Here is an 18,445-nt window from a genome sequence, read left to right as displayed (position 1 = left end):
CTGCAGGGTATTATCTTTCGAAAGCCGTGCCCGCAGTTATGAGGCAGATGGGAATTTGTTAATATCCAGTTGTAGAGAACTTGACACTTGACCTTAATTAAAACGCATCAACCGCGTGTGTAGCCGTGATGGTCTCTTCTCGGCGGACTCCGGGAAGTGAACACGGTTCTTGTGTTATGTTTGACGTAAGTAGGAGTTCAGGATCACTTCTTGATCATTGGTAGTTCACGACCGTTCCGTTGCTTCTCTTCTCGCTCTCATTTGCGTATGTTAGCCACCATATATGCTAGTGCTTGCTGCAGCTCCACCTCATTACACCATCCTTTCCTATTAGCTTAAATAGTCTTGATCTCGCGGGTGTGAGATTGCCGAGTCCTCATGTCTCACAGATACTTCCAAAACAGTTGCAGGTGCCGATGATACCAGTGCAGGTGATGCAACTGAGCTCAAGTGGGAGCTCGATGAAGATCTTGCCCGTTGTGTTGTTTCTTTTCTTGTTGATCAGTAGTGGAGCCCAGTTGGGACGATCAGGGATCTAGCAGTTGGGTTGTCTTCTTTTATTTTGGTTCCTTAGTCGGACCTATGTGTGTATCTTGATTGATGTATGATTTTATTATGTATTGTGTGAAGTGGCGATTGTAAGCCAACTCTTTATCCCATTCTTGTTCATTACATGGGATTGTGTGAAGATGACCCTTCTTGCGACAAAACCACAATACGGTTATGCCTCTAAGTCGTGCCTCGACACGTGGGAGATATAGCCGCATCGTGGGCGTTACAGGCTGGATGGTCTGGCTATAAATGTGAGGAGGAGGTCCAGAGATGGGCGGGCCATGGCCCGTTCGGCCTTGCTTAAGCTCCGCTAGTGTGCATCGGTATTTTTTCCAGTTCCCCATGGCTCGTGACTGCAGGCTCCGTGGTGGCCCGCGGCGGTCGGCCGGAGAAGCAAGGAGTGGGCAAGAGAGGCGAATGCTACGCTGCTGCAGTGCTGCGGCCGGCGGGAGCGGTGGCCGGCGTTGTTGCCCGCGGGAGGGAGCAGAGTCGGCGGCAAGAATCACACACGGCTGGACATGGGTAGGTCTCGGATCAACTTATCTCTTCGAGCACTGACAAACAAAGAGAATGAGGGCTGTGAATTGGGGAATTTTGCTGGGCTACCATGAGAGTCATCAGGCCTGACCGAAGGTGCAAACGAGCCGAAGCCTGCTCACCGCTCGGGCCGAGCTCAAAAGCCCACTAGACTCGTCCAGCTCACTCACCTCAATAAAAAAAAAGGCTCGTCCAGCCTTACTCGTTAGGCGCTGTGGCACATTCTGGTATCTGAGTGGCAAATAAGTAACTTTGCAAGGAGCACACTGTAAAAAGGAGGAGGAAAAAAATACAAGGGGATATAGTATTTTCAGATCAAATCTTGTTGGCTTTATCATAGATTTTCAGCGGTCCTCAATCCAAGAGACGTACCAGTCCCACTGAACATAAATGTTTGATAAATTATGTCTACATGTACATTGAACTATATACATAGGCCTTTTTTATAGGGAGGACTCAACCTCGTAATAGGAGAGTTGTATTGTATTGGCTTTACATTATTTTCAGCTGTGATGCGCCAAATTAAGTACTTCTCCGACCGATCTCCCTCTTTAGAGCAAAGCCGTATACATAAGAACACCGTGTGGGTGTCTAGCCTGCACTCTGAACCCTTTTCTGAGCCCTTTCCCGAGTTTATACATTGTTGAAAAACTCCGAGCCCTTTCCTGAGCATATACGACACGCACAATTAGCTATGTTTTTTTTGCGAGTAATACAATTAGCTATGTGCCTACATGGGGAAGATTTAACAGGCTCAAGCCCCCCCCCCCCCCCCCCTTCCAGCACCGTAAAATATGTTTCTGCTACTAGTTTTAAGGCCCAGACCAGCTACTTGTAGGCCCAGTCCAACACATATTTGCATGACCCAGACAGCCCAGCCCCTCCATTTTTTTTCTAGATTCGCCACTGCCTACATGTCAGCATCAGTTCCATACAACTGCCATCCGTATATCAGATTATTAACATACCTTACGTATGAGACTAACCAAACACACACAAACACACACAAAAAAGGTAAGAAGTTGTTGCAGCACAATTGATGAAAAAATGACAAAACGGCTACCAATATTAGTGAACATCACCGTGCGCCGGTGACAGCAAATATATATAAGGCCTTTTCTGAAACTAATCTTGGAGCATCTACTGGCATATGATTAGTTATATGAAGGAGTATAAGTTTGCTTCTTGATTAGCTCCAAGATTAAAAAAACAAACACATCAGAAATCCAAGGCTACTATCATATACCAGACATATGCACATAGTTCCCTTATTTTTATGCTCACAGTCATGCACATCGCTTTCGTACTGGATATCCTTAAAAGTGAATAAGAAGGGATCTTCATAGGCAACTGGTCACATACTCAACTGTGGGAAACTGCTTCCATGAAAGAAATAGGTTATCCTCTCCTCAAATTCAACTACTCGAGGAGAACGCATATACGGGCATCCTCATACAACCAGCTCTAAAAGTAGTTATCTCCTTTTGTTCCATGACGTATTATGGTGCGGCTGCCTGTGACGGACGCTCTCTTGATCTCCCATGACGCCGACCGTGTGAATGATGTGGAGCATAATCCTCGAAGCTAAGCCAGAGAAAGAAAGAGTTATCCTCTCCTTCCGTGATTCTTGGTGGTTAAGTTTTGTTTTCCCTAGCTCTAGGGAGCTGACCTGGAACCTTCCTTCCTCGAAGTTGCTTAATTTGCAAATGTTGTGTGAACCATTTTTCTTCATCGTTTGTTGCAAAGTACTATATTCTCTTGTTCAATATCAATTATGTATTCTGAAAGATATTCGCAAAATAAAACTATGTATTCTGGAGATGTTCAGAAATCTCTTCTTTTTGTTTGAGGAATTATGTATGAAAAGAAGGAATCTCATATCCAACTACTAGTATCTCTGAATAGAGGACAACTGGAACGGAAAAGTGGTAGATATGCCATGATGTTATATTATTTACATACATACACACACACTTCAGAGTACATATGGCTTCACCAGCAGTTCATATGTCGCAAATAGAGTAGAAAAACAGCAAGTACATGTGTTACAATTTCTTGCCACGAGTTCAATAATCCAAGATATATACACACAGTCACCACAACTCTCATCGGCCTCAAATCATCATGTACGACAGGAGGACAGGTGAATAGGTGATACAGTCATTGATGACATGCGTGGTTGAAGGGGTGACCAAGACGACGACAGCATGGTCATGGCAGCAATGACGGCGACTGAAAACGACGAGGATTGGGACGCCCGTCGGGGTTGCAGAGGACCGCAAATCCATGTGCAGGTCCAGTCGGAGAGATGCGACCGCATCGGCAGCAAAGGATGAGGGGGCACAAAAGAGAGAAGTTGGTATGGGGTATGCGTAGAGAGTTTCCATATCTTCGAATTACTCAAAGGACATAGAAGATACGAGACCAAATTGAGCGGAAAGCAGACCTAATATAAAGAGAGAAGAAAAGGAAATACTCACTGAATATTTGTGTAATCTTAACGGTAGGTCCCACTTGTTGAACAAGCAGCCGACAGGATAATAAACTAACAAGCATCTTAGAGACAACGACTAGTCACACACGGGCTAATCAACTCACGCTCATAGTCAACTTCATAATTAAGCAAGCAAGTTTTTTTTTCCGGGGAATTAAGCAAGCAAGTTGACTGTTACTTTTATAAGGATAACTGCAAATATGTGTATGAAGCATATATATTCCAGCGGTTGGTGGGGATTGGTGCCACTCCAACTTCCCCGACCTCTTCGCCGAGCTACAGGCCTCCCCACTGTCCTCTCGCCACAGTAGGTGGCTTGAGATTGGGGCCCTCGCGTGGACGCTCTGGACTATTCGCAATAAGCTTGTGATTCAGGCTCCCCTCTTCGACGATCTACTGACGCTCTCTTCAAACTGTCTGGTTACTTGCAGCTCTGGCGGCCGCTTAGCCGCCCTCGGGACCGGGACGCCGTCTCCGCCTTCATCGCCGACCTCCGCTCGATGGCCGTCCGCCTGTCGCCGCCACCACCGCCGCCTCCGCCTGAGCCTGATTAGTCGTCTGTTTGCTCTCCGGCCATGGCCCCGGCTGAGCCTGTCTCTTATTTCGTGTGTGTTTTGGGCTTGTTGAGCTGTGCCCTCAGCAGTACCTCTGGATTTATTGTTGTGCGACTTGGGTGTGTGTCTTTTGAACTAGTCCTTGTATGTCTTCTGAGCGAAAGCCTTTTTCGGTATATTCCAGTGGATAAAAACATCACTTTTAGCGATACGCGTATGCACATGAAAACATAATACAGATAGCAAAGGAATTGAGACGAGAGATCAAAGTATCACCGGCTATTCAGTGTCATCGCTGCCAATATAGACCCCTCCATCCTTGTCAACAATAATCCAGACTTGATCAATAGGCGCCGGGTCATAGGTAGGACCCGTCGTTTGCGGCGCCATATAGTATAGAGCGCGTCTATAAAACACCAGCGCAAAGCATGTGTGAGCACAAGAACAAGTCGGAACAATGAAGGAAACTTTGAGAGAAATACCGTTGCACGGCACGGCGAAGATCGTCGGATGAATGGAGGTCGATCGTCGTTGCGCGGTTGATGAGGAGGTCGATGAGCCCAGGGTAGTGGGGGGAGGTCGGGGAGGAGTATCAGAATTCAGAGGTTCACGAGAATGAACGGGAGGAGACGTGGTTGGCCTATTTGTAGTCGCGACGTATGACTAATGGGGTGGCCGGCGGCGGGGCTGACGTACGGCGGCACGAGGCGCGCGGGGCACGTTTCCGATTGGGATATTCTCCTGCTACCGCCGTGTGGATGTGGATGTGGACGCTGGAACGCATATATAGCAGATAGCTCAAGGAGACAATGAGTTATCTGATATCTCCTCGCTGTCTCGTCTGCCTGTGATGCTCATGGTCTCCGATGCCGCGTGTATATAAGGTGACACCGTGTGGACGTGGAGCCCGTATCCGAGATCTCCATTTTCCATTCCGTGACGTACGATGGTACTACCCCCCTGCCCATGCGTAGGTGATGGTCGATCGTGCCGGTGGATCTTGCGTGGGATGCTTGACGCCTAAGTTTCGTGCTGGGTCAGCCGTCAGCGTGTGCCCGTATATATCGTGCCACAGGCCAAGCAGCAGCACCGGCGTTCCATACGTACGTACATCGCCATGACCGGCAGCAGCCCAGCATGTGCAGCAGGTGGACGTACGTCAAACAGCGTGATCTATCGATCTGCTCGGGGGGGACGGCCGGGGGTGACGTGATCTGAGCGACCGCCGCTTCCAGGAAGGAGCGGCGAGCCGTGAGTGGGGAGATCAACATGCCGACGCGTGTTCTCAGCGGCATGCAGCATCAGCGGTAGTCTTGTGACTTTGTGAGAAAATGAACAGGTAACCAACGCTTAGGGTGTAACCAGTCCACTGCCTCTTAATTAATCAAGCTGTTTTTTAACAAAGCACTATCTGCATGAAATTGTTGTTCATGCTTAAAAAAAATACAGATTTACGAATGTTGTTGTACTTTGTGCTCCCTCCGTCTTGAATTACTTGTCGCAGAAATGGACGTATCTAGACGCATTTTTAGTTCTAGGTACATCCATTCCTGTCAATTTCCGCGACAAATATTTTGGTAGGTCGGAGGGAGTATTAATGTGGAAATCAGAAGTAGCTTGGAAGTTTCTAGCCAACATGGGGCTACGTACGTACTCCCTCGTTTTTATTTAGGTTGCATATTACTCCAGTTTTTTCTGAAGTAAAACCATGTCAATTTTAACTAAGTTTATAGAACCACTTATTAATATCTACAACATCAAACCAATACCACTAATTTCAACATTGATTATATTTTTGCAGCATCAGTTTATATCTGTTAATGTAAATGCTCGTATTTTATTCACATCATATTAGTTTACATTGGTAGTATATATTTGGTAAACTGATGCTGCAAAAATATGATGACTTCACAAGCAGTTCATATGTCACAAACAGAATACAGAAAAAACCCGTTCATATTTTACAAGTCAATTTCTTGCAGCTAGTTCAACAATCCAAGATACACACCATGAAGACGACTCTCCTCGGCCTCAGATCAGCACGATAGGAGGACAGGTTATGCAGTCACCGATGAGATGTGTGCTCACCCTGGCAGCGGTGTCGACGACGTGGTTGCGGTAGCAACGACGGCTCAGATTTTTGGTGGACAGAATCTCCAGTTTCCCTCAGCGACGCAGCCACATATGATATGTATCGATCATGTAGCAGCACCATGTAGAAAGTTTCCATACCTTTAGAGAAAACAAACATGAATTACTGAAAGTCCATAAAGGGACATGAAACTGAGCAGTAAGCATACTTACAAAAGAGAAGAAAACTATCTTACGATATTCTTTGAAAATTTCCCCCAATGTGAAGCCCCCACATGAATTAGTAGAAATAACTAACAAGCATATCAAAGAGAACCGGTCACAGACTGGCTAATAATTATTGCAAAAATGCTAGACATACAAAGATTTACAGACTTTTACAGGCTCTTTCCTCTAACAACCAATCACAAACCTCTCCCCCCCCCCCCCCCCCCTGATTTTCAGGGGGGTGGGCCGTCCCGCTCACCTGTTGGCCAATGAAGACTAACCCACCCTGTAAAAGCCTGTAAACTGTTTGTACGTGTAGCATTGCCGTATTATTGCTAGGAAACTTCTAATTGAGGTGATGCTAAGTAAGTCCACTCCGCAAAACTGAGCCTCCACATTTGCTCATAACCTCTGAAGCAAGCAGACTATACATCTTACAGGAAGCATATCCCGGTGGATCAAAAGCATAACAATGCAACCGAAAACGAAAAAAAGGATCGGTTACTGCCACCGATCTGCGCACGTACCATGCAAACGCGAGCTCCTCTTGCATATAAAGATAGCAAAGTAGGTATGTGCGCACCAGCTGCTACTGCGTGGCCTCGTCTTGAATACAGATAATCCTGATCCCTCCATCAGAATCTACAATCAGAACAAGAATAGGTGGCGTCGGCGGTGCCATGAAATATAGCAAAGAAGGTCTAGAAAAAAACGTAAGAACACGGCCGGGAAATGCGAAGTGTGTGTGTGTGTGTGTGTCGTGCGATGAGGCAGAGATGCTACGGTGGTGGAGGAGGAGAGCTCGATCGATTGGGATAGTTTTAACTTGGTTGTGATTGCTTCCCCGGACGCCGAGGCACATACGGCTTAATTAAGTAGGCATGCAAGGGGCAGGGCGAAAGCAGATGGAAGGCACGTCGGTGATGGGTATACGTCTGTGACGCTTCCGTGTGGAACACCACACACGTCTCTCAAAGCAAATACTACTATATCTATGAGGTTTGTGCCCTAGAGTGCTGGAACTTCCCGGGAACATTCCAGGAATTCGTTTGGTCGTTTTTTTTTTTATTGAGGGAAGGAGTTCGTTGGTGACCTCATGGCCTGGATCATGGAGCACCCACCCGGCCCGCATGCATGCACCATCTATCAGCGAAAATGCATGCATGGCCAGTATCAGCAGCGATGGAGCAACGCCAACGTTGACGCACAGCACAGCTAGTTCCTTGTATGCATTGCCTTCATCCCAAATTAAATGTCTTAGATTTTTCTAAATACGTCAAAATCCATGATCGTATAGTACTTCGCAGCGACCGCCAGCGGCGAGCTCCGTCCGGGTCGGGTGCGTCCGAGCCGGGGCCATCAGGTATTCAGGTGCACGTCTGCTCGATCGATTAGGAAGCCGCGTTTTAGAAGACCGAATCCACGAGTAGGGGGATGACCACACGCGTGCTCTACGCTGTAAACAGGCAGACAGCGGTTGGGCATTAGTATTTCTTAGTACGTTGTGCTCTCTTCTTTCCTTTCAAGGGACAAGCTATGCTTTTCAAGGGCAGGTAAAAATGCTTCAGGATAGATTGCGTATACTTCAATTTTTTTGCTAAACAAATTTGACTCGAGGATAGGCAGTTAGGCACCACGCCCTCCTCCTCCTCGCCCTACAAATGGCAACAGCTTGTCTCGTTTTGCCATTGCTCCCAATATATATGGTCAGGTCAGCCCACACGTCATTCTAGTAAAGTCGTTGCAGAATCATAGCCAGTTTTTCTAGCATATCTCTACAACCTAACCAGACAGAGGAAATAGAAGAAGATAGATGATGGGTTACCTGAACAAACATGGAAACGCGTTACCTCTTCAAAACAGACGGAAGCGTCCAACGTGTCATGGCTGTAAATCCCTGAGCTCAGCGTAGGGAAGCTTCGTCATTCTTTTACTTCCAGTCCAAGCTAAGGCGGTTTGGGGTGCTTTGAGCTCAGCGGATTTGGAGAAACATCTAGGAATATCACAACACTACTACAGACGTAGCCATTTCGAATGCCTCGCATTAATGCATGTGACGTTTAGGTTATTGCCGTATGCACGTTATGATTGAGTGGACATCACAAGCATGCTGAAAGTTTCTAACAAAGGGTCCATGCACATGTCTAGGAAACTGGCACTGCTATATATTTGTAATCCTGTACACACTTATCACTAGTGTAGAATGGGTCATCGTACACAGTTAAAAAACATTATCACACACAAAGATGCGAACCATCGTTTTGTAAGCATAACACACGGTTCATTAGGTTGGAATGTGTGTGGTAGTGCTTATCAGATAAGGTTCGTGGTGGTGCACACAATTCCTATATAAGAGGGTGTGTGCTGTCTGTTGTGGGGTATAATCAATTTTATAAGTAATTAATATTAATTTCAAAAACTGATAAAATCTCATCCAGTACATAAATATTAAATAATACTATAGGAAGGTGCTCATGAATAGTTAATTAAACACACCATATATTTATGCATAGTACACTTTTATGCCACTGCAACCGATTTGCCTCTCCAGGGTTTGAAAACAAATGCTTCAGTGGAGAAATTAAAGACAGGTACCAAACGACCTTGAATGAGACACATGTCTTGATCTCATCGCCCGCCTTGTTCTTGTCTTTGCTCTCTTGCACTTATATCATGGATGGTTGCATATGTGACATGAATGCAAATATTTTTATTCATTGCGGTACAACATACAATCATTCACACAAATGTGTATATTTTTCACTTCAAGTTCCAATGGGCAAACCACTATCTCCGCTTCGTTGGTGTTTTCTGGAAGCACATTCTTTTTTGGAAGAATGTCTTGAAGAAGAGCCAACAACTTTTGAAACCCTTATTTGATAATCCTTTTTTCTGTTTTAAATCTTAAAAGCTCTAGTGTGTTATTCATGTTTGAATATTTCCTTTTGCAACCTGGATTCAATTCTGTCTAGGTGCCCCTCGAAAAAGTTCAATTGTGTATTTAAAAAATGTTCACCATATATTAAGAAAAATTTCATTACGCATTAAAATAATTTTCATCGTATATTTGAAAATTTTCAGCATTTATTAAAAAAAGACCACTATATATTATTTTTCCCATGTATTACAAATATGTTCATCGCATATTAAAAATTGTTTGATGTATATTTATCAAATGGTTATCATATATTAAGGAAATGTTCACTGTCTATTTGAAATAATGTACATGATATATAAAATAATTTTTAGTGTGTATTAAAAAAAGTTCATTTGTATATTAACAATTTTTTCACTGTGTATTAAAATTGTCCATCATGTATTAATAAGAAAGAAATGAATAAAAATAAATAAAACATAAAAATGCCTGAAAGAACCGGAAAGAAAAATGAAAAAAAACCATGAAAACAAACGAGAAAAAAATATGAAGCAGCGAATGAACGCACAGCGCGCTCCTCCAAACTGGGCCAGCCGTAGGGCGTGGTTTACCGAGAGGTACACACACACAAAAATCACCCGGTCCGTATGCAAGCATCAGCCCAATACGACTTTAGACACATGCCTACAGAGGCAACCAGCGACGAGGCATCGGATCGCGTCGAAGGAAAGACAGAGATTGCTAAAGAAACGTACATAGAAAAAAAAAGGAGATTGCTAAAGAAACCCACGCCGCCAGCGCCACCCCTGCTTCGTCTCCCAGTGCCGGACGAAACCAACTGCATCGCGCCTCCTCTTCCAGTTCATGGCCTCCTCCGGCAATTACCGGTCATCGTTCTGATTTGTAAGTTCAATTACAGGTTCTGATCCATCCACAAGAAGTACGCTATATATATCCCATTTTTTCTGTAACTTTTTTAGGGTTTCACGTTGTGTTGGGTACTTGGCGTCTTGAATTTTTATGAAAGGTCAGATGACTGGATCAGTGTCAAACGGCCGTGGATTAGCCTTCAAGTGAGGAATAAGTACTGGTAATTTCTTATGTATATCTTCTAGTATTGTTTTCATACTGAATAATGTCTTCCTCCCCTCAAAGAAATAATGTCTTCCAAATTTGATGTATGTTTTTCTTACTTAGTTAAGTTGCTACCCTAGTATCTGCTTACACTATACACTAATATGCATGGTAGTTAGCCAAGAAACGACGACTCGCTACCAATGAAAAAAATAGCGTGCTATAAGATTTAGCGCGGCCCTTCTCCACATGCTATATAAGTTATAGCGTGCTATATTTCAAAACAGCAACATAAAAATGTCAAGGCTTTTTCGCATAATTTGCAAAGAAAGGGAACACTCCAAATTAAATAGAGAAGCATACGAGAGCTAGGTTCAGGGCATGTACACTCCTAATTTGTAAGGAAAGAGAACACTCCTAATTAAACAGAGAAGGATCGGTGGCTGACTTGCCGGCGCCGGTGGCATGGTTGACTTCAACGTTGTCTTGCTAGAGTTGGAGCCACTACTTGGAGGGGGGTGGAAAGAAGCTGCTGCCGCTCACTAACTCTCTGTGTGTGAAATCTAGAGGCACGAGGAAGAAAGGAAACCTTAAAGAGCCTCACGTTGTAGTTCATGCGGCGAGTTTTGGTGAGGCGATTTTCACTCCAGGAAATCAATTGTCAGAACTAGGCCGCCACCCCGCGGCCTCTTCGGTTTCTTTCTTCGCAGCTAAATCACACGGATTTTGGATGGGATTCATTCTGTCGTATGAAGATAGTTGTGTTGGAAGTGGAGATAAGTGCGTATGGTCTCTCCCAAGCCACGATGGCTTATGCCCTTCAAAAAAAAAAAAAGAACTGACGAGTGAGCCTTCTGTTCAGCAACACAGCTGTGCCAATGTCACGGCGCGCACAGCTCAGGTGGTGACCGAAGGCTAAATATCGTCTTGGGTTGTGTCTTGGCTGTTATTACGAGTGAATTGCAAAAACCATCCACATGCTAGGGTTGCAGAAACCACACTTTTACAGTTTTATGCCAAAAATCACTAATTCTGAGGCAAATTTTTAGCAAATAACACTAGTCGTATGTTTCACTCATTTTAATCATGTTTATGACAAGTGGGACCCGCTGGACAGGGTGATATGGCACGACTAACATATCGCAAATAGATATAATTACATAGACTAAAGTGTAAAAGGGCCTAAGAGGATAAGGTCGTATTTTCAGGAAAAAAAGAGGGAATCGCGAGAGAGTGCCAGTAGCAGTAGTGACCTCCGCAGCCGACATGCTCGAGCTCCCTAGCGTGCGGGGCCGAGGCTGCCCCGGCAGCCGGTACCGCCGCTATCGGTCGCCGCAAAGCTACCCACCGCCATCGTCGTGCTCCCTGGCTCCACCGCCGCATTCCAGTCGTGCTCGTCGGGGCTGGAGGAGAAACTCGCGCCGCCATGCTGCCCCGTTCGTTGAACTGGATCCAGGAGCCGGCGCTGCCAACATAGCCCCCTTCGCCCCCACGCCGCTCACCAGGCTCCTCGCGTCGACCCGCACCGGTTCTGGCGGTATCTGGCAGGGAATCGAGCCATCAGCGCCTGTTGATGGTACGACACCACTGCCACGCCCCTGCCAGCTAGCGAACATGAGCTGTCCTGCCCGACCCCAACCACACGGGACCCCTTGCGTCCCGCCACCGGAGCAAGTAGCAGCTGCGCCGGCCTGCGCACGGGGAGGGAATGGCCGCCGGCGTCCACCATGGGACCGATTGAAGATGAATGACGACCCGATTGCTTTTTTTAGGGATCTTTTTGCAAAATAAAATTACATGGGATGTAATTGCCTTTTTTATTTGCCACATCACGCTGTCCAGCGGGACGCACCTGTCATAATTGTGCTCAAAACGGCCTGAGCCATCGACTAGTGTTTTTTGTAAAATAATAGCCTCAAAATTAGTGTTTTTTTGCACAAAGCCGTAGAAGTGTGGTTTCTGCAGCCCTATCCTTCAATGTCGATCGTTTTTGCAATTCACTCCTGTTATTAGCTTTGTTGTTGAGGTTCCAGATTTTTCCTGATAAAGGGGTGATCTTTTGCACTGAATGTTGTAAGACAATGTTGGTTTCATTAAGTGAAATGGAACCAGGCAGGACCCTTTCACTAAAAGAAAAGCATATGCGTGATAGATTGAGGGGTTGGGTAGGAGTTTATGTAATCCCATTTTCTTAAATTTGTTTCTTTTCTCTGCAGGAGACACTAAGATTAATGATTAATGATGCACCGGCATTCCCTCAAAGAGAAAAGAGTACTGATGCATCAGCTATGCTGCTATACGAAGCTCCCTCTGGCATCACGCTTTTCTCTTTTGATGGGGGCTACCTCCATGATTTAGTGAAGGTATTTGATGCTCCTTAGTTTTTGTCTTCGTGATTGATGAGGAATTTAATATCATCTAATCGATTTCTCTCTATTTTTTTCTCTAGGACTTCTCGGCATGCTTGCCACTGCTTGTTAGTAACCCTACCATTCTTTTTGTCATATTTCCTTACCTTTTTGTTGCCAACTCTAACATAGTAATGTTTTACAAAATTCGCTGAAATGTTGCATCAGTCTTTATTGTGAATTTTTGTTGGAACAAGTGGGTGGAATATAAAAGTTAACTCATTACTCGGTAGTTTTTATTTGTTACTGAACTGATTTGAAATTCAATTAAGCCGGTCAACCATAATTTTTTTCTGGGTTGGAGTCTTTCCTCATCATGTTCTGTTTTGGTGTCATGGCGCATTATCTAATATGGCCAGACATCTATTGTAGATCCTTAAAAGATCAATTAACGCTGGCTGAAACCTATAAGTTTGTACTAATATGCACAAATATGTACAAAGTGGTTACATCTTCCTAGCTAGAGGTGAATGAGCCACGGCATGGTACTCCTACCAATAATAACACGGATTCTTTTCAAAATTCTAACATCTAGCTTTATATCTGAACATTTTGGGAGCACCAATGAGAGAATTGTACATACAAAGATTTAAGTCCCCGCAAAAAAAATACAAGGATTTAAGCAACACTATACTTTGTGATTGATGCAGCACTACTAAACTACCTTGCCTCCTGTCATGATTTAGTACTTGCATTATACTAGAGTATTTAACAAGCTTTTCATATCCCTTATGTGTTTATTTTCCAGAGTTTGGTAATATCCATGAAGTATGAGAAGGTGCCCACCCCCATTGACCTTGTTAATGAGGCTATTGACGATCGTCTGGCCAAGAGGCTAATCAAGCTATGTGGTTCTGAGAAGAAATTAGTGTCGGAAGTGCTGAATATAAAAGACTAATTGAAACAAAGCTGGTTAGTATAACTTTGTAAGCTTTCTTGTTGGTTCTGTCTGGGTGTGTAGTATTGATCACCATTTGCCTTTCCAGGCAATAACCTGTCTGTATGTTGAGGTTCCAGATTGCGAAGTGATAATTCGCAGTCTGAAGAATCCCATGCGGTCAGTGAAGATTAATGTTGCATTGGCTATGCTGCTATACCAAGCACCCTCTGGCATGGCAATTTTCTGTTTTCATGGGGCGTACCTCACCACTCCAGTGAAGGTACTTGTTTTTTCATTGCTGATGCTACTAACTTCTTTTCTGTGTCATCGAAGAAGAGATCAAGATCATCAAATTGATTTCTCTCTGTTTTTTCACAGGATTTCTGGGCGTCCTGGCCACAACTTGTTAGTAATTCTCCCTATTTCTTTCTTACTAGTTCTGCCATATTTCCATACGCTAGTTGTTTCCAACTAGTACAGAGTAATGCTTTAAATAATCACCACAGCATTTCACCAGTCTTTATTGTCAAGTTTTTTTGCAACAAGTGGGTGGAATATAAAATTTTAATTAATTACTCAGTAGTTGTTAATTGTTATTAAACTGATTCTAAATCGAATCAAGCTGGTCGATTAATTTTTTTTTGGGTGGAGTCTTCCCTCATTACCATGTTCTGTTTTGGTGCCATGGTATGCTGTAATTAATGGCCAGACATCTGCTGATATATCCTTAAGGCCTTGTTCGGTTGGTGGGGATCCAATCCCCTAGTGGATTCAATCCACCCAGGGGTTTGGGTAATGCCCACCACATCACCCAATACCCACTAATCCCTCCCTCCACAATCCCTCTCTAAACATCATTGTTCGGTTAAACCTCTCTCTTGGCAGCCGAGCTGCAATAGGAATTAAGAGGGAGCAGGAGAGGAGAAAGTGGACGAAGAACTTATCCACGACAAGGATATTTTCAGGGAGGAGGGGACGCTCGAGATGGGGTCAATGCGGCCGCCGTCGAGCTCGCACCTGTGTACCTAGAGATCCCCTTCGAGCTTGCGCCGACACGCCTTTAGATCGCTTTCAAGCTGACGCCGGTGGTGCTGTGCAGACGCCGTCCACGCCGCCATTGCATCCAAATCACAGGAGAGAGAGAGAGGCGTCAGGCTGGGAGGGCTTTTTTTTCTTTCTCGCGTAGTGTTTCGTGTTCGTCTCTCGGATGGGGATTAGTTCCACGGTCTGGGAGGACTGGATTTTACCCACGCGGCATTTACGAAGTTTGGAGGGGATAGCCCAGGGGTATAACCCACGTGAGGTTTAAGACCGAAGGGTTTTATCAGGCATGTTGGAATCGAACCGCGGGTGGGTCAAAACCACTTGAATCAGCGCCAAATCCCTGCCGACCCCGGCGGGGGAGGGTGTAACCGAACAAAGCCTAAAAGATCAATTAACTCTGGTAGAACCCTAAGTGGGTACTGCTAGGCACAAGTGTCCATGTAGTGGTTGCATCTTCTTAGCTAGGGATAGATGAAGGAGCCCTATCTTGGTATTCCTACAGAGGACCATACTGTGGATTGTTTTCAGCATACTGACATCGAACTTTATGTATGAACGTTTTGGGAGCACCACTGAGAGAATTGTGGAAACAAAGAGAATTGCGCAAACAAAGACTTAGCAGGTTGTACTTTATGATTGATGCAGGGCTACTAATCACCCCTGCCCCCTACATAATTTAGGCACTTGCATTATATTTGACAAGTTTTTATAGATCATTTTTGTGTTTTATTTCAGAGTCTGATAGTATTTATAAAGGTGGAGAAGATGCCCACACCAATTGACCTTGTTAACGAGGTCATTGACGGTCACCTAGTCAAGAGGCTCAGGCAGCTGTGTGGTTCTGGAAGGAAATTAGTTGTGGGAAGTGTTGAATATAAAAGAATAATTGAATCGAGACTGGTTGGTATAACTTATAGTATTTAGGGAATAACCTGTCTGCATGTTGATGTTCCGGATTGTGAGGTGATAATTTGCAGTCTGAACAAGCCCATGTGTCTTTTAGTGCCTGAAGAACAATTTGAGCCGGACAAAGATTTAGAATTATTCTTACATCAACGTGACTTTGACGTCAAGCTAGAGATGGTGAGCTTATTTCTCACATGCGATTCTATCTACTTTATTTCTCCCTTGTCAATGCTATAGTACCTTTTCTTTTCTTTTCAACAACTCTAGCAAGCTTGAATAAGTCGCCTCATCTTATGCAATGTTAGTCCTTTCTGACTGATTGCGTCCTCTATAATGCTTTATTGCCAATGATTTCAGTTTTTGATAGACACGCCGTACTGAGAAATAACGTTTGAGAAACTCAATTTCTTTTAATCATCGATGAAATGTCTTCTAGAATTTTTGGCTTGATGTTTGTTTCAGCGATGAAGATTTTTTTTTGGCTTTCAGGTTGAAAAAATCTATGAAGGAGACTGCCTATCTCTTGCATGATACTGAATCATGTGAAAAGAAGTATTTGATGTTCTTTCGACTTCTTCTAAAGGATTTTATTCTTACATCTGAAATTGACACCGAGGATTGGGTTTTAATCCAGTTTGCAACGGCTTTGAAGATGATATGTTACCCTGGAGCATCGTATAAAGTCTTACCCCCTGATGAGGTGAATCATAATATTTTTATATATGCGTTGAGTATGTGTATGATGGAAGTTGTCATTCTAGCAATGTACTGAAGTGTTATTTCTTTCAGATTTTCTCATTTGACGAGTGCTCAAAGATAGAGGGTCATGCACCTGGATATAAAAGAAGATTTTCAAAGATTGATGTCTTGTCTATCTACAAACATGTTGCTAGACTCAGTTCAAAAAAGTGCATACTAATGGTCAAATTGGATATCTGGATTACGAAGGCTAAAGAAGTGCGGGAGAAGGCAGACGTCAGAGATTAAGCGACCATCATTTTCGGGGAAACTCAATAGGACTGATTTATGTACCGGCTCCAAAGTTGGCGAAGAAGCTAGTAATATGGAGACGTGTTACCTTTCCAAAACAGATGGAAACGTGTTGTCTCTCTCAGCAGGAAATTAATCTCCCAGGTCGATCAGGGAAGGGATGCTTCGTTCGCCATGCTTTTTACTTCCAGTCCAAGGCATGCAGGTTGGGATGCTTCGCATTGATGCATCCAGAGTTCCTTCTGACGGGTGACGTTCAGTTGGAATCACACGTAAACTGAAAATTTCTAGTCAAGAGTCCATGCACATTTCTAGGAAACTGGCACTCCTATTTTTAGGAGTGCATGGGACTGTCTAGGTCCTCCAGTTTTACCTGCCTGTTGCGGGAGCTGCTTCAACACCGCCCACCGTAGTCAGTTGCATGATGAGTTGACGTGTCTAGTAGGAGTACGAGTTGAAAATGTCGTGGCAACGTTAATAAAGTTATTTTGACCTTCCCTAAAAAAAGTAATTTTGACCTGGCGTTTTTATATCTTCACTGTTACTTGACGGGAAGGGTAATGCATGCATGGCCAGCGCCCACGGCACCATTGTAGTGCTTTGAGGTAGAGCCGATTGATGAATACATCTCGCCTTCTTGGGCAAGGAAGGGAGGCTGTGCAAGGCCGGCCATCTATCTGAAAGCACGAGGAAGCTTCCGCGGAGGTGTGACATGCTTTCTCACCGGGAGCACGCGGCCGGGCAAGAGGATGAGGTCGTCGACGGGGATTTGGTTAACCATGCCTGACGTGTGTACACTGATCATGCTTTAACCAATGCAACCAAAAAACCGATTTGACGAAAGAGACTAGGCAATATATTTATACGTCAAGACTCCCCGTCATGTGTGCCTCCCTCAAGCCTAAACGTGCAAGACCTATTGCCTCTCATACTATGTAGAAAAGCATACTCTAGCCAATGCAATCAAAAGACCGATCTGATGGAATAGACTAGGCAATACAGTTATACATCAACATGGTCGGTGCACTTGGACACTCCATCAGCTCTCGTGTGCATGCCCATGTACCTATCATGTCCAGGCGTAAAACATTGCACATATGCATGTCTCTATGCATTGCATTGTTTCTGTCACATCGCCCGGTCGCTGTTATGTGGGACGCGTTCAGTTGTGGTATCGAACGACCGACTGACGAGTACTTTAAATACAGATTTCAGTTGTTGCATGGATGACTTCACCGTGCGTACTAGTATAATTTTGCAAATTTTGTGTGATCAATCAATTCTTCTTTGTTTATTGCAGAGTATTGTATTTTCAAGTTCAACTTCAGCTATGTATTCTGAAATATGTACTGAAATCTCATATTCAACTGGTAGTAGTTCTGTCTGGGTAGAAAACTGAAATGAATGTGGAAAATATATGTATCGTATTCTTCGCATATACACACTCTCAGAGCACAGACGACTTCACCAACTGATGGCTTCACAAGCAGTTCATATGTCGCAAACGGAGTACAGAATACAGATAAACAAGCAACCCGTTCATATTTTACAAGTCAAATTATTGCCACCAGTTTTAACATGCATGATAGAAGATACACACCATCACCAGAACTGTCCTCATGAACCTCGGATCATTGCCGACAGATAGGGTAGGTGATGCAGTCATCAAAGAGATGTATGGTCGTGGCAGCAACGATGGCGACCAAAGAGGAGGACAACGACGGCAGACATTCGCCACGATGCTGCTGCCAGAACACATATGGTGTTGGATGCAACCTTGCCGTACATGTAGCAGCGCCGTATAGAAAGTTTTCCATGCTACCATCAAGAGGA

The 18,445-nt window shown here is 44.4% G+C and overlaps 2 long non-coding RNA genes across 2 annotated transcripts; one reads left to right on the top strand and one right to left on the bottom strand.

Moving 5' to 3' along the window:
* Window positions 1-3,004: 3,004 nt before the first annotated feature.
* LOC123048288 (uncharacterized) lies at window positions 3,005-4,963 on the bottom strand. Its single transcript, XR_006423262.1, has 2 exons — window positions 4,620-4,963; window positions 3,005-4,543 (listed from the first exon to the last, which is right to left on the bottom strand). It is a non-coding gene; the product is annotated as an uncharacterized lncRNA (long non-coding RNA).
* A 5,128-nt stretch (window positions 4,964-10,091) lies between these two features.
* On the top strand, window positions 10,092-16,783 carry LOC123048287 (uncharacterized). Its single transcript, XR_006423261.1, has 10 exons — window positions 10,092-10,213; window positions 10,291-10,400; window positions 12,601-12,747; window positions 12,834-12,860; window positions 13,541-13,704; window positions 13,779-13,952; window positions 14,051-14,077; window positions 15,452-15,799; window positions 16,112-16,322; window positions 16,412-16,783. It is a non-coding gene; the product is annotated as an uncharacterized lncRNA (long non-coding RNA).
* The last annotated feature ends 1,662 nt before the right edge of the window (window positions 16,784-18,445 follow it).

This window comes from Triticum aestivum, chromosome 2D, assembly GCF_018294505.1.
Source record: "Triticum aestivum cultivar Chinese Spring chromosome 2D, IWGSC CS RefSeq v2.1, whole genome shotgun sequence".
Classification (NCBI taxonomy): Eukaryota; Viridiplantae; Streptophyta; class Magnoliopsida; order Poales; family Poaceae; genus Triticum; species Triticum aestivum.
This window is presented reverse-complemented; position numbering and strand designations above follow the sequence as displayed.